General features: G+C 44.9%; 1 pseudogene; it reads left to right on the top strand.

Moving 5' to 3' along the window:
* LOC101644276 overlaps positions 1-10392 on the top strand; it is a 28112-nt pseudogene extending 17720 nt beyond the window's left edge.
* Positions 10393-12861: the final 2469 nt, after the last annotated feature.

Raw genomic sequence — 12861 nt, 5'->3', positions numbered from 1 at the left:
AAAGTTGTATGTTTCATCATTGCTACACTGCACCCTGACTGCGTGGCTGTATTTCTTGCAAGACAGGTTTGCCTGTTCTTTTGGTAGTCCAGGGTGCTTTCAATATTCTCCACCAGCACCATACTTCAAATGCATCAATTCGTTGATCTTCCTTATTCAGGTCTGATTTTCACATACATATGAGGCAATTGCAAATACCATGGCTTGGGTCAGGCACATCTTAGTCCTCAAAGTAACACCTTTGCTTTTCAACACCTTGAAGAGGTCACGGGCAGCAGATTTACCCGTTAGACTGCATCAATTGATTTATTGGCTGCTGCTGCCATGAGCATTGATTATGGATCCAAGCAAGAGGAAATCCTTGACAACTTCAATCTTTTCTCTATTTATCATGATGTTACCTAATGAACCAGTTGTGAGGATTTATTTCCTTACATTGGTTGTCATCCACACTGAAGGCTGCAATCCCTGATCTTCATCAGCAAGTGCTTCAAGTCCTTCTCACTTTGAGCAAGCAAGGACGTGCCATCTTCGTATGACAGGTTGTTAATAAGCCTCCCTCCGATTCTGATAAGTATAGAAAAGTGGGCAACACCAGCCGGTACGATCATGAGGTGTCATCGGGACTGGGTAACAGGCATCCGAAAATTCATAACAAACAACAAACAAACAAACCAAAACACATTGGTGGGAATGAGGAGGGTCAGAGCAGAGACCCAAAGCCCATCTGTAGACAAAGGAACATCCCCCCACAGCGGGGTTGCAGGGACGGGATGAGTCAATCAGGGTGCAGTAAAGCACCGATGGATCAGTCAATGTACCTCTGGTTCCTTAAGGCTTCCTCACGCCCCATTATCATGACCCCAGTGCTGCTTCCCACTCTGGACTGGACCGGAACATGTACACAGGTATAGGCAAGAGATAAAGCTCACGACACACGGAACCCAGGAACAGGAATGAGAATAACGATACCAAAAGGGGAGGGGGTAGGGGGAAGAGGTGGGGAGGAAAGGGGTACCGATTGTAATGAATGGCACATAACCACACACGCACCCCTCCAGGGGGAAAAACAACAGAAACCAGAGGGGAAGGGAGACAGCGGTCAGTGTGAGATATGAAAATAATAATCTATAATCTATCAAGGGACCACGAGGGTTGGGAGGGGAGGGGAAAAAAGAGGAGCTGATCCCAAGGGCTCAATAGAAAGTAAATGTCTAGGAAAAAATGATGGCAACATATGTCCTAATATGGCTGATACAGTTGATGTATGGGTTGTAACGAGTTGTAAGAGCCCCGGATAAAATGATCTTTAAATAAATAAGTAATTCAGTGACTCTAAAAGGGGTGGGGGGAGAAAAGTGGGGGAAAATAATTTGTAAAGTTTTTGCATTTTACATGTTAATGAGGTTACCAGCTGGTGAGTTATGAATTGAGTCACATGGTGTGACAAAATAATAATAAGTTGAACCCTCAGGGTTATTTACAAAGTCAACATCTTAGTCACATTCAAGAGAATACATTTAAAAAAAGAATACTAGTGCACTAGGGATTTTCCCCAATTATCCTGTGAGTGCTGCTCTGTCGTTTCCCAGGCAGACACTGGGGATGGCAAGGTTGAAAGCTGTGTTGCATCAGATCACCAACCACACTTACTCAGGGCTTGCTGCTGGAGGCAGAGAGGACCCGCTCCATCCCAGGGCTGAGATGCTCAGAAGTTCCAATAGCGGTCCCAGTACTGAGTGTGGGGAAGCAGGTGAAATGTTGCTGGGAAGCACAGTGTGCTCAGTGATTAAGTTCTGTCAAGTTTTCATGATATGGAGCAGTCTTGAAATTAGGGTTTGCATGCCTCGGGGGTGCTCAGAGACTTTTTAAGAGCACGGGGAAGTGGATAGTTAGAAATAAATGTCCAGATTCTCTCTGTCCATATCTATCCTGTCTGAACATTGATCTCAGAGTCTGTGGGTGCTGCAAATGGTCCAAAGACAAGGGATTTTTCCTACACAAACATATGATAAGGAACTATGAAATCATGATGCTTTGTTCTTGCTGCAATAGAATTGATTTTTGTGTCTTCATCCCAATTGATCCTCAGACGAAGGAATAGATAACAAACCTGGGTATTTCCATGGATCTGGGAGGCCAAGAAAGGTCAGGGTAAATTTACAATATATATATATTTATCTATGCCATAGCTAAATATGGAACCATAAAAATGACCGATCTCTTAAGTTTCATACCAATGGATAAGGATGGAATAACAAGATCAACTATTCCTGGGGAGCACAAAAGGTACCGTGGAACTGAGCATGGTGATGAGCAGTCTGTCAGCCGGGTTGGCAAGCCCATGGAGTGCACGAAGACTTTTTTAAGAGGATAGCGATGTGGATCCTTAGAGATAAATGCTTTATCTATTATTCCAGAATTATTCAAGGACTCCTGGTGGCCCTGTGGGCTAGGTGTTGCATTGCTAACCTCAAGGTTGGCGAATCAAAGCCGCCAGCTGCTCCATAGGAGAAAGATGATACTGCTTGCTCCCATAAAGATTTATAGTCTCGGACACCCTATAGAGTTGTGATGCATGAGAATTGACTGGATGGAAGTGAGTGGGTTATACAAACAGGCCTCTAAAGACATTCCACCAGAAGACAGATCCTGGGTGTCATGGTCTTCTTTGACTTAGAGACACTGCTGTCTCACCAGATGCGTACAGAGAGACAGCAATGGAGCAGCCACCGAAAGCCCAAGGTGCCTTCATCCCCTGGAGCAAGAAGGCTCCAGAAAATTCCACACCATTACACATCAAAGATGAAGAAACAAGCTTTGCTGTGAAATGAACAGCTAGTGATCTGGAAGAGAAGGGTTGGGAGCGGGAGGCGGGGGGGTGCTTGGGCCAGGGTAGACTGCTGGATCTAGCATCCCAGAAGCGAGCCTTCCAGGGAAGAGCCCTCCCTTTCCCCTGGACTCTCTTCTTCACGATTAAAACTGTAGGCAGCTTTCTCAGTGTGTTTTAGGTTTAGAAGCCGACTCTGTCAGGACTTCGCTGGGAAAGCCAGCTCCAAGTGCCTGGGTTCCTGGCTCCAGGGACAGGGCAACCCCTCATGCTGGGAGAACAAGAGCCATGGGCACCAAGGGCACCAAGGGCAGCTGGATTTGGGAAAAATAAGGAGGACTCTGCTCTCAGTTGGCTCATTGCCTGCGCAGCCTGGAATAATCTCCTAGGTTTTTGCAGACTATTCTGCCTGTTTTACCATTGGCACTGGTCAGTTGCATCGATTTTTTAAATAAAGAGCCATTGCATGTAGGTTTCTGTTTTTATTAAAACTGTCAGTTGCCTGCTGCTATCATTTATTTGCAATTCCTAGGACCTTCTGTTTTATCAAAATTAATATATTTTAAAAGTTGGCATTTCATTAGGAATTTTAGCAATCCCTGCCCTTCTAACCTTGGCTGGGAATTTAGTTCTTTGCAATTTTGTCACTTACCTGTTGCCACCTGCTGGAGAAGAGCATAAGTGCAGCTGCACGCTTGTCTCAACAGGCCCGTGCGACCTCCTTTTCATCCCTGGGAGTCTTCCACGTGCCCTCAAAGGAACCACCCCAGGTGAAGGAGAGGATTGGGGTGAACTCAGGGAGGGACCGCTCCATTCCTGTGGCAAATCCTGTGACCTGCATCCATCCTTCTACACGGGGCTGTGGCGGTGTGGGGACACAGGCAGTGGCGGTGTGGGGACACAGGCAGTACGAGCGCTGGAATAACTGACTGGTTGCACCAGCTTGTCGAAGACCGAGGAGAAATGCTGGTGTCTGCACATCGACCGCTTCCAGACCTACTGCTACTGCGGTCAGAGCAGCTTTAGGGGAGAAAGAAGTCAGCAAGACCATTCTGACTCAGAGCAATCCCTGTGCTTACTTCCTGAAGCTGGTGTCATGTGACCGTAGGTGAGAAAAAGCTATTTTCAAGCCCGTTCTTGTGGATATAAAACTAGACAGGTAATCAGGCAATTTGAACCCTGTCCATCCCACAGCTGAAATTTCTTGTGGCTCCATGAAACTCACTGTATGTTTCATGAATAAGTCTAGGGTTTTTTTGTTATTATTATTATTGTCAACTTCTTTTCTGCCCCACTGATCTCGAGTTTAGGTGGGCACATTCTCACTGGTACTGCTACTCCGCCTTCAGTCTATCTTCATGCTACATCTATAGTACATGATAAAAGAGGGATCTGACATTGGCACTGCCCTGCTTTACCACCCTTCCATTTTGGAATACGTGCTTACCCTGATAATGCCATCTCTTTGAACCCTTCCTTGTCACTGCGGTTCTTGTCATAGTAAGCCTTCTCCACTTCTCACACATTCTCCTTTCTGTAGGACACCCAGTGGCGTCGTGGGTTATGCATTGAGCTGTAGACCACAAGGTCAGCCGTTCGAAACCACCAGAGGAAGCTTTCTCCCCTACTACACAAAATTCAGTCTTGGACACTCCCAGGGCCATAGGGTTGCTGTGCGTGAGAACTGACTCCATGGCAGTGAGATCCTTTCTCTTAGGACCCCTGGTGGCGCCGCGGGCTAGATGCTGACCTGCTAACAGAAATGTTAGCAGTGTAAGCACACCAGCCAATCCCTGGAAGAGAAATGAGGCTGTCTGCTGCCACAAAGATGCAGTCTCAGAAATTCCCCACAGGACAATGGTAATGATCTTTTGTCGCGTTTTTGTTCTATGAGCTGGAATCGACTCTTTCGCACGAAGGCATCTTCTTTTCTGTGCTGTAAAAGACTTCGTTCGAGAGTCGAGCAGCAAAGGTGTTCCTTTGAGATCTAGAACGCGCCTGACCCGAGCCGTGGGTTTTTCCATCCCGTCTGCATGCGGCAGCCGGGCCAGGAACAAGGACGATGGAAGAACGTTTGTCTGGGTCACGGTGTGGGTGCAGAATATGGAGCACACCACGCCCTGCCCAGGGGACCAACCAATCTGTCTTGGGACCGGTACCGTTAGACTGCGCCTTGGAATCGAGGATGGCAAGACTTCCTCTCTCACGTCCTGTGGGCATGTGACAGGGGAGGCCTGTCACCGCGGGAGGACATCAGGCTTGGCGAAGCAGAGGGTCAGGGAGGGGGGTTGACACAGTGGCTGCAACAATGAGCTCAAAAAGGCGCCCCAATGAGGAGGCTGCAGGACCAAGTGGGGTGTCTTTCTGTTGTGCGCAGGGTCTGGACAGACTCAGTGGCGCTCACAGCATCCTTCTCTAACTCTGGGCCAGCACAATTGGCTTTGCCTTTCAGAAGAGAGCCCTGGATTCCTCTCCTCCAGTCCACGCCCTCCTGCCAGCCTCCACGGCCTGCCCGTTGCATGTGCCAATTCGGAACCAGAGTGTTGTGCTGTAAATCTAGGGTTTCTAATCAAGAAGAAATCTGCAATGGCCTCTCACGGGTTGCTTTTTTTTTTTGTTTTGACTGTTTTATTTAGTTTTTAAATAGAAACGTGAGAAGTAAAATAGCTGACGTTCCCAAGACACATTATAAATGAAATAAGACTCATAGGAATCATTCAAAACTTTCTTTTTTCTTTTCTGCTTTTTTTCAGATCGGACTTTTTTGATGGTAGTGAGTTTATTATGTAAACTGAGTGTGGCTTTAGCCATTGATTAAATTGGGTCTTGTTGGAATAATTCATAATATTCTTTTCCACAAAGGAAATTCTAAACACATTTTATTTAAATCATAAAAGACTCTTGGATTTATTTTTTTAAGAAGGCAAAAAAGCTTGACAAATTTAAAATCTGGGACTCCGAACCACATTTCATGAAGATTTAAGCCAACTAGTTGCAGGGGAGTCAGCACGGTGTGCGTGTGTGTGTGTGTGTGTGTGTGTGTGTGTGTGTGTAGAATTGTGCTCCATAACTGATTTTTCGGAAGTAGGTCACCAGGCCTTTCTTCTGAAGCACCTTTGGGTGGACGCAAACCTCAAACCCTTAGGTGAACAGGTGAGGATATTAGCTATTTACACCACCCAGGGACAGATAGGCTTAATCGTGCCCAAATGGCTCTACTGTTACTAATGCCCGTCTGTCCCTTCGTTTGAGGGGCTGGCTCCCAAACCCAGCACTGTTTGCTGAGGTTCTCGCTGTAACTCTAAAACTAGACAGGACCGGGCTCCCTGGCCTTTGGCAAGGTCATGGAGATCACAGCCCGGTTTTTCAATGTGGGGGATAATGATTCAGTGGTGACTACTAATAATCTTAGACCCCGACTGAAAGGCATGGTAGGATCTACTGGGACAAGATATGAAACAACTTTCTTAAGTATTATTTTACCACCTCCACTGCTCATTAACTTAATCGTTTTGTGGGTGTTTCTTGATGGAAGATAATCAAATACTTTCATGAATGAGTCACAAATATTATTACACTGCTTCTTTGGAAAAGATCATCCTTATTGTTATGTAAGAAAATAAAGGGCTAGATCATCCCTTAGTTTCTCAGAAATCATTGTATTTGCCAAGGAGGGGAAAAGGCGAAGGTGGGAACTTCCCAACAGCTATAAAACAATAATGTAGTGGCTCCCCCAAGATATATGAAATCCTAATCTCTGGAACCTGCAAAGGCTACCTTATTTGGGAAAAGGGTCCTTGCAGATGCTTCTACAGTAGGGATTTGGAGGTGGGGAGATTATCCTGGATCCTCTGGACTGTCTCTAGATGCCATCACATGCATGCTTATAAGAGGGGGGCACCGAGAGATTTCACTCACAGAGGGGCAGGTCATGGGAAGATGGGGCAGAGATTGGAGTGTTGTCGCCATAAACCAAGGGATGTTTTTGGCACTCACCAAAAACTGGAGAAGTCAAGCAGTGGATTTTCCTCTAGACCCAGGAGAGGTTGTGCAGAGCCCTGCTGGCAGGTTGATTTCAGCCCAAGAATACATATTGGACATCCGATCTCCAGAACGATGAGTGAGCAAATCTCTGTTGTTTTGTGGTTGTTACCGCAGCCCCAGGAAACTAATACAGAGTGTCATTAACACCCGTTATTATGAGTACTATTGTTTAATCTAGTGAATGTGGATTATAAGGCTCAGAATTCATTTGACAAATATTTATCAAACTCTTACTATGTGCCATAGGGCATAGACTGCTGCTTTGTTCATTACTGTATACCCAACAGGATCCCTGGGTTATAGGTTGGGCTGCTTAACATGAAGGTCAGTAGTTCAAAACTACCAGTCACTCCATGGGAGGAGAAAGATGAGGCTTTCTGCTCTTGTAAAGATTTACAGCCTTGATGATGCCCTGCTATTTAAAGATTTAGCATCGGGGGACTTAAAGCCTTGTAGTTAAACCAGCAGCCATCTAGCAGAGAAACAACAAAGCCCACGTGGAAGTACACCAGCTTGTGTGATCATGAGGAATCAACAGGAAGAGGGGTCAGAAGTTCAAAAGCAAGCAACCGAATTGATGTGAAGGGGTGTGGATGTAGTGGAGACCCAAAACCCACCTGTAAGATAATTGGACAGTCCCTCTCAGAAGGGCCACACAGAAAGGAAGATAAATCCAGGTGGCTGTACAGCACTGATGAAACACATAACTATCCTCTAGTTCTTTAATATTTCCTCCCCTTAACTATTGTTTTTTGTTTTACCTCATTAGTCATTTTAGACTTGCGTATGTTCATGTGTATAATTAAGATCATTTGATATATGAAAGCCAAGCTAGATAACCCTTCAGAAACAGTAACAGGAATAATGGTTCCTGAGGGTCCAGGAAGAGAGGGGGAAGGGAAAGGGGAGCCGATAGCATTGATGACTATATAATCCCCCTCAATGATGGTATCAAACAACAGAATTGTATGTGAATGAGATATATTTGATCATGTAAGATATGGCACACAAAAAACAGAGGAAAAATAATAATAAGTGTTCCAGGGCAATAGGGTGGGGAAGGAGGGGAAAAGGAGCTGATATCAAGGAGATCAAGAAGAAAAAAAATGTTTAGAAACTGATTGAGGTAGCAATTGTACAATACTGCTTGATGTGATTGAACTATGAGTTGTTGCGATATCTGTAAGAGCTCCCAATAAAATGATTAAAAAATTTTAAAAAGGCTTACAGCCTTGGAAACCCATGGGGTAACTCTACTCTGTCTCAGGGGGTTGGTACAAATCAGAATCAACTCAATGGCAATCAGTTTTGTTTTGTTTTGTATGTACCATATACATGGATGAAGGAATACTGCAGTTTATGCATACACTCTCTGAGCATTACTATGGAGGGGAAACCAAGGCCACACCAGCTCACAGGCCTGAGAGGCCAGACATGCTCCACTCTCTTGCTTTGACCCTATTCGGACACCCCCCCACCTCCACTACTTCCCTGTTGGGTTCAACAACCCATTGCAGGGGTCATGCGTAACTCAGACAGTACTCACAACAATGAGGGCTCATAGGGGAAGTTACATAGTCAGGGTGATAAAACATACAGGCTAGTCTTTTGTCCCCAGCAGGGCCTCTTCTTAGTAATGGATAGAAGGGCCTTAAGTAATTTCACTTCACCACATATATACATCTATGTTTTTAGTTCAATATATGTTTTTATATGTATATTAATATAGATTATATACACAGTATATACGAGGGGGTACCCCTCCAAAGAGAATGGAACTTTTGTTTTCAGAGCTATGTATTTAAATGTTTTTACAAAACAGCCCTATCACCTTCAAAGTACTCTCCATTATGCTTAATACATTTGTCAAATCTGCGATGCCATTCTTGGAAACATTTTTCAAACTCCTCTGTTTGGATGGCTGACAGCGCCTCCCTCATGGTTTGTCTTCACTTCTTCTCAAATCACTGCCCTTTCAGGTCCCTGGGCATTCGAGGAAACAAAAGAAGTCACACAGGGCGAGGCAATAAAAGAAGGAGATTGCCGCTCACACAAAATGATGTAGGGAGAGGACGGTACCAGGAGCTTTGCAAAAGTTAAAGGCAACAGAGGCAGATGCTGTTCTATCCACAATCCTTTTGTGGTGAGCTGATAGTGGATGCCTGGATAGTCATACAGGCTGAATGGGTGTGTGAGGGGCACTGGGAGAATGTCTAGGAATATAAGTACAAGCTTGGTGAAGGATATTTGTAGATGTGTATATATGTTTGCTGCAAATACATCCATGAATGTAGTGGAGCATCCAGGAGGCAAAGCTATGAAAATTTCTTAGATAGGCGAACATCTTGAGGGTCTGAGTCACTGGGCCTAGAGGATCTGGACCATTGCACCAAGGTCAATTGGCCTAAATGTTCACCAAGACAATGTTTCACAACCTACTTTGGTTAAGTAGTGATTAGGCTCTTAAAAGTTCGTGGACAGCCATCAAAGCTGTTGAAAATGGAAAGAAATGGAATCAGTCCAACAAATTAACAGCCACACAAACATCTCCACAACTCTGAGACCAGAAGAACTAGGTGGTGCCCAGCTACCACTACCAACTGCTCTGAAAGGGATCACATGAGAAGGTCCTGGGTAGAGTGGAAAAAACTGTGGACCAGATCCCCAAATTGGAAAGAGCTCAGGCTTTGTCAGCAGGCTTGTTTTACAGAAAAGGGACTGACTTGCTTAGTGGCATCATCCTGGAGCTCTGTCAGAAATATCCAGACTTAAATTTCAAAATTGGGAGAGACGGTCCAAAGAGAATCATTTTGGAAGAAGTTCTCGGAAGACACCAGCTTCATGACAGGGTGTGTTTCATGGGAGGCTTAGATCATAAGGACATTCGAAATGTCTTGGGTCAGGGATGTGTTTTTCTTTACACCTCCCTTCCCACCGTGTTCTGCATGAGTATGCGTGGCAATAGTGGAAGCGGCCAGTTACGGACTACGGGTTGTTTTAAGTACCAGAGCTTGTGGAATTCCTGAATTGCTGCCAGAAAAATCGTATTATTTTATGTGAGCCTTCCATAAAATCTTTGGGTGAAGGACTGGAAAAGGCTATTTTTCAGCTGGGTCAGGAGCATTGCCTGCCCCAGAGACTATCCAGATGTTGTCAAGACTTGCTACCTAGAAGAAGGTTTTGGAAAGAGTGGACACAGTGTAAGACTGGATGGCTGGCCAATCGGTGTTACCCATGGACAAACGACCAGATCCCCTCCTCTCACGGTGGCCCAGGAACCGGCTGCCTTGTCACCTTGTTGGAGGTCTTCAGTCTCCTCTTCCTCGTTCTTCTGCGACAGATCACCCGATTCCATCACTGAGGTTGCACTAAATGCCTGTGGGTCCCAGAAAGTCTGGGCTCCTCTCCAGTGTTCTCACAGCCAAAAGAGGGGCCAGAAGAGCGAAGGCTCTAAACCAGGTGGAAGAAGGCTGGGACGGGAAGATTGGCGATGGTTCTATGGAGACTATTGCAAATAAGTTTCGTTGTTTTTAAAGTTGATTTCGTATCCGATGCCATCTTCTTGATCATTCCGTGTTTTATTTTGAGGAGAGGGGGGAAATGTATGCAAACCCTGAGTGTGGAAACTCCTTGCCCTTGTTTCACCCGGGAGATAGCTTGATGCGGCTCAAGCAAGCAACTTCTCAGACCGCTGAAACACACCCCTCTGGTCCAGAGGTTTGAACATCCTGTTTGGGGAGCTTTGGGTGCTGAAGGGCCAAACATTTTCTGGGTCTTTTTTTATTTTTTGGCCTAGTTCTCAATGTTACTCTCTGCATTATACATTTGCCAGATGTTGACACATTTCTTCAGTGAAGTACAAAAACTTTGAGCTATTCTAAATGATGTTCTTAAACACTTACTGTGGGCACTCAATAAACCTCTCTTAGAACCAGCAGATTTCTCTTGTGGGATGGTCTGTTATCAGCACCCCTGCAGCATCTGCTCTATGTGAACGTTAAGCTGGGTCCTTCCTGCTGGGTAGGACCAGAGGGGCAGCTAGCTCCTCTGTGCTTGGTACTCAAAGAGACCTTACCATGCCCTAGTGTAACTTACTATCCCCCAGGCCCTCAGTGGCTGGTCAAGTCTGAGCCCTTCACTGAGCCTGCTGCCCAGGTTTGCCGAGGGCAGTAGTTCTCGAACGACCCTTTCACAGGGGTCACCCAATTCCTAACAGTAGCAAAACGACAGTTATGAAGTAGCAACAAAAATGATTTTATGGTTAGGGGGTCACCACACCATGAAGCACTGGTTGAGAACCACAGCTAGGGAGAGCCCTTGTCGTCAGCACCCTTTGAAGACATTTTACCCTGGAGACACGAAGGACCATTCACTGTTGAGGATCATGCGGAGAAACCCCCTGCCCTTCAATTCAGGGGTTCATCTTCTGAATCACCTTCTTGCATTCTGAGTAGAACATACGGGGGGTGCCCTCTTCAAGTCAGCTGCTGTCCCACGCCTGGGTGCTCAGTTTTTCCCCTCCACGGGTGGTCTCGCTGATGCTGCTAAGTATTGTCTTGTACCAAGTCTCACCTAGACTTGATGCATTTCATCTGTCAGACCATGTTGGCACAGTCTCTCTGTGGATGAATGCTGCTGTTTATGCAGCCAAGAGCTATGGGGATCTGAACCCTGTTTGTTGCCACACAATGTATATTACTACTTCTTGAAGCTCTTTTAGATTGTTTTGTTGCTACAAGACTGAAATCGGAGGGATGAGGTACTTGTGGGCAAACGAGGGGAAATTATGTCAGTATTCTTAATGTTTGCATTTCCCAAATTTCTTAAACCATCACACGATTGTGGTTGTCAGATTAAAATATATATATTTATACATATATATAAATATATATACATATATATAGTATTTGGTTTGTTTGAAAACAACAATTTTGGGATTTAGAAATTAGAATTTCTTTGAGAGAAAGAAAAAGTGGACTAATCCACACCATTGAATCTTAATGAGGATTTCCAGGTGGAGAAACGAAATTAGATGAATATGAAATGTGACAACATCAATACTGGTGAGAAATGCTTAGTTTTACACTTTTTTCTGTTCTGCAATTTAAAAAGGCATCCTACTGTGTTTTTCCAGCCCCCTCCAAAATTGTCACGTGTATTTGATGTACCTTAAGACAGAAAAAGGATTTCAGTTGTTTTTGCATGTAAAACTTGTCATTTTGCAAATGAAAATTATTTTCCTTGGATTTTTTTCTTAAGCAAATGGAAGGCAAATTTGTTGGGCCTCTAGAGATCATCATTGTCAAGCTTCCTGGATGCCTTACTTGTGTATGAAACCATCTTGTGCTTGTGTGTTATCATACATTGCACATGTACATGCTCCATGTCCAAAAATAAAACTCAAAATGGCAAAAACCCACCCCACCCCACCCCCCACTGAGGCAGACCCAGCTTATTGGTTCGAGGCTGTTGGGATCTCCACGGCTATGACCCTTCGTCACCTTCCAGAGGTCTGGAACTGAACTCATCTCCCATGTGGAAATAATCAGGCCCTGAAGGTCAGGTCAAAAGAGCAGCCTTTACCAAAGGTCAAAGTTCAGAGGGTCAGGAAATGAGGAGGAAAGGAAATACAGTAGTTCAGATGGGGAGGAAGTGGGATTGGTGATGGTTCCCAGAAGGGGTTGCAATGGATGAGCTGAAAGAAAATGTTTAGGAACTGTTGGATGTAAAACTGAGCATTTGCTTTGTAAGCCATCACTAATTCATAATAGTTGTTCTTTTTCAAAAGGTTTTGGAAGGAACAGTCTATCCTAAGACATTATCAACTCCAAGAGAATAGTTTACGAAGTTTTGTCCAAATGTTCTTATCCGGTACTTCCTACAGGCAGTCAAGGTAGGTGCTGCCTCCTTTTTAAGAATCTTTAAGGTAGGCCCTCAAGTTCACTGCAGATTGACCATGAGGCTGAAGCACAGCACGAGCGCGTAGG

This window comes from Echinops telfairi, unplaced genomic scaffold, assembly GCF_000313985.2.
Source record: "Echinops telfairi isolate 266 unplaced genomic scaffold, ASM31398v2 ScPeMD7_2573;HRSCAF=3158, whole genome shotgun sequence".
NCBI classification, from domain to species: Eukaryota; Metazoa; Chordata; class Mammalia; order Afrosoricida; family Tenrecidae; genus Echinops; species Echinops telfairi.
The sequence above is the reverse complement of the archived record's forward strand: the minus strand, read 5'-3'. Positions and strand labels throughout refer to the sequence as shown.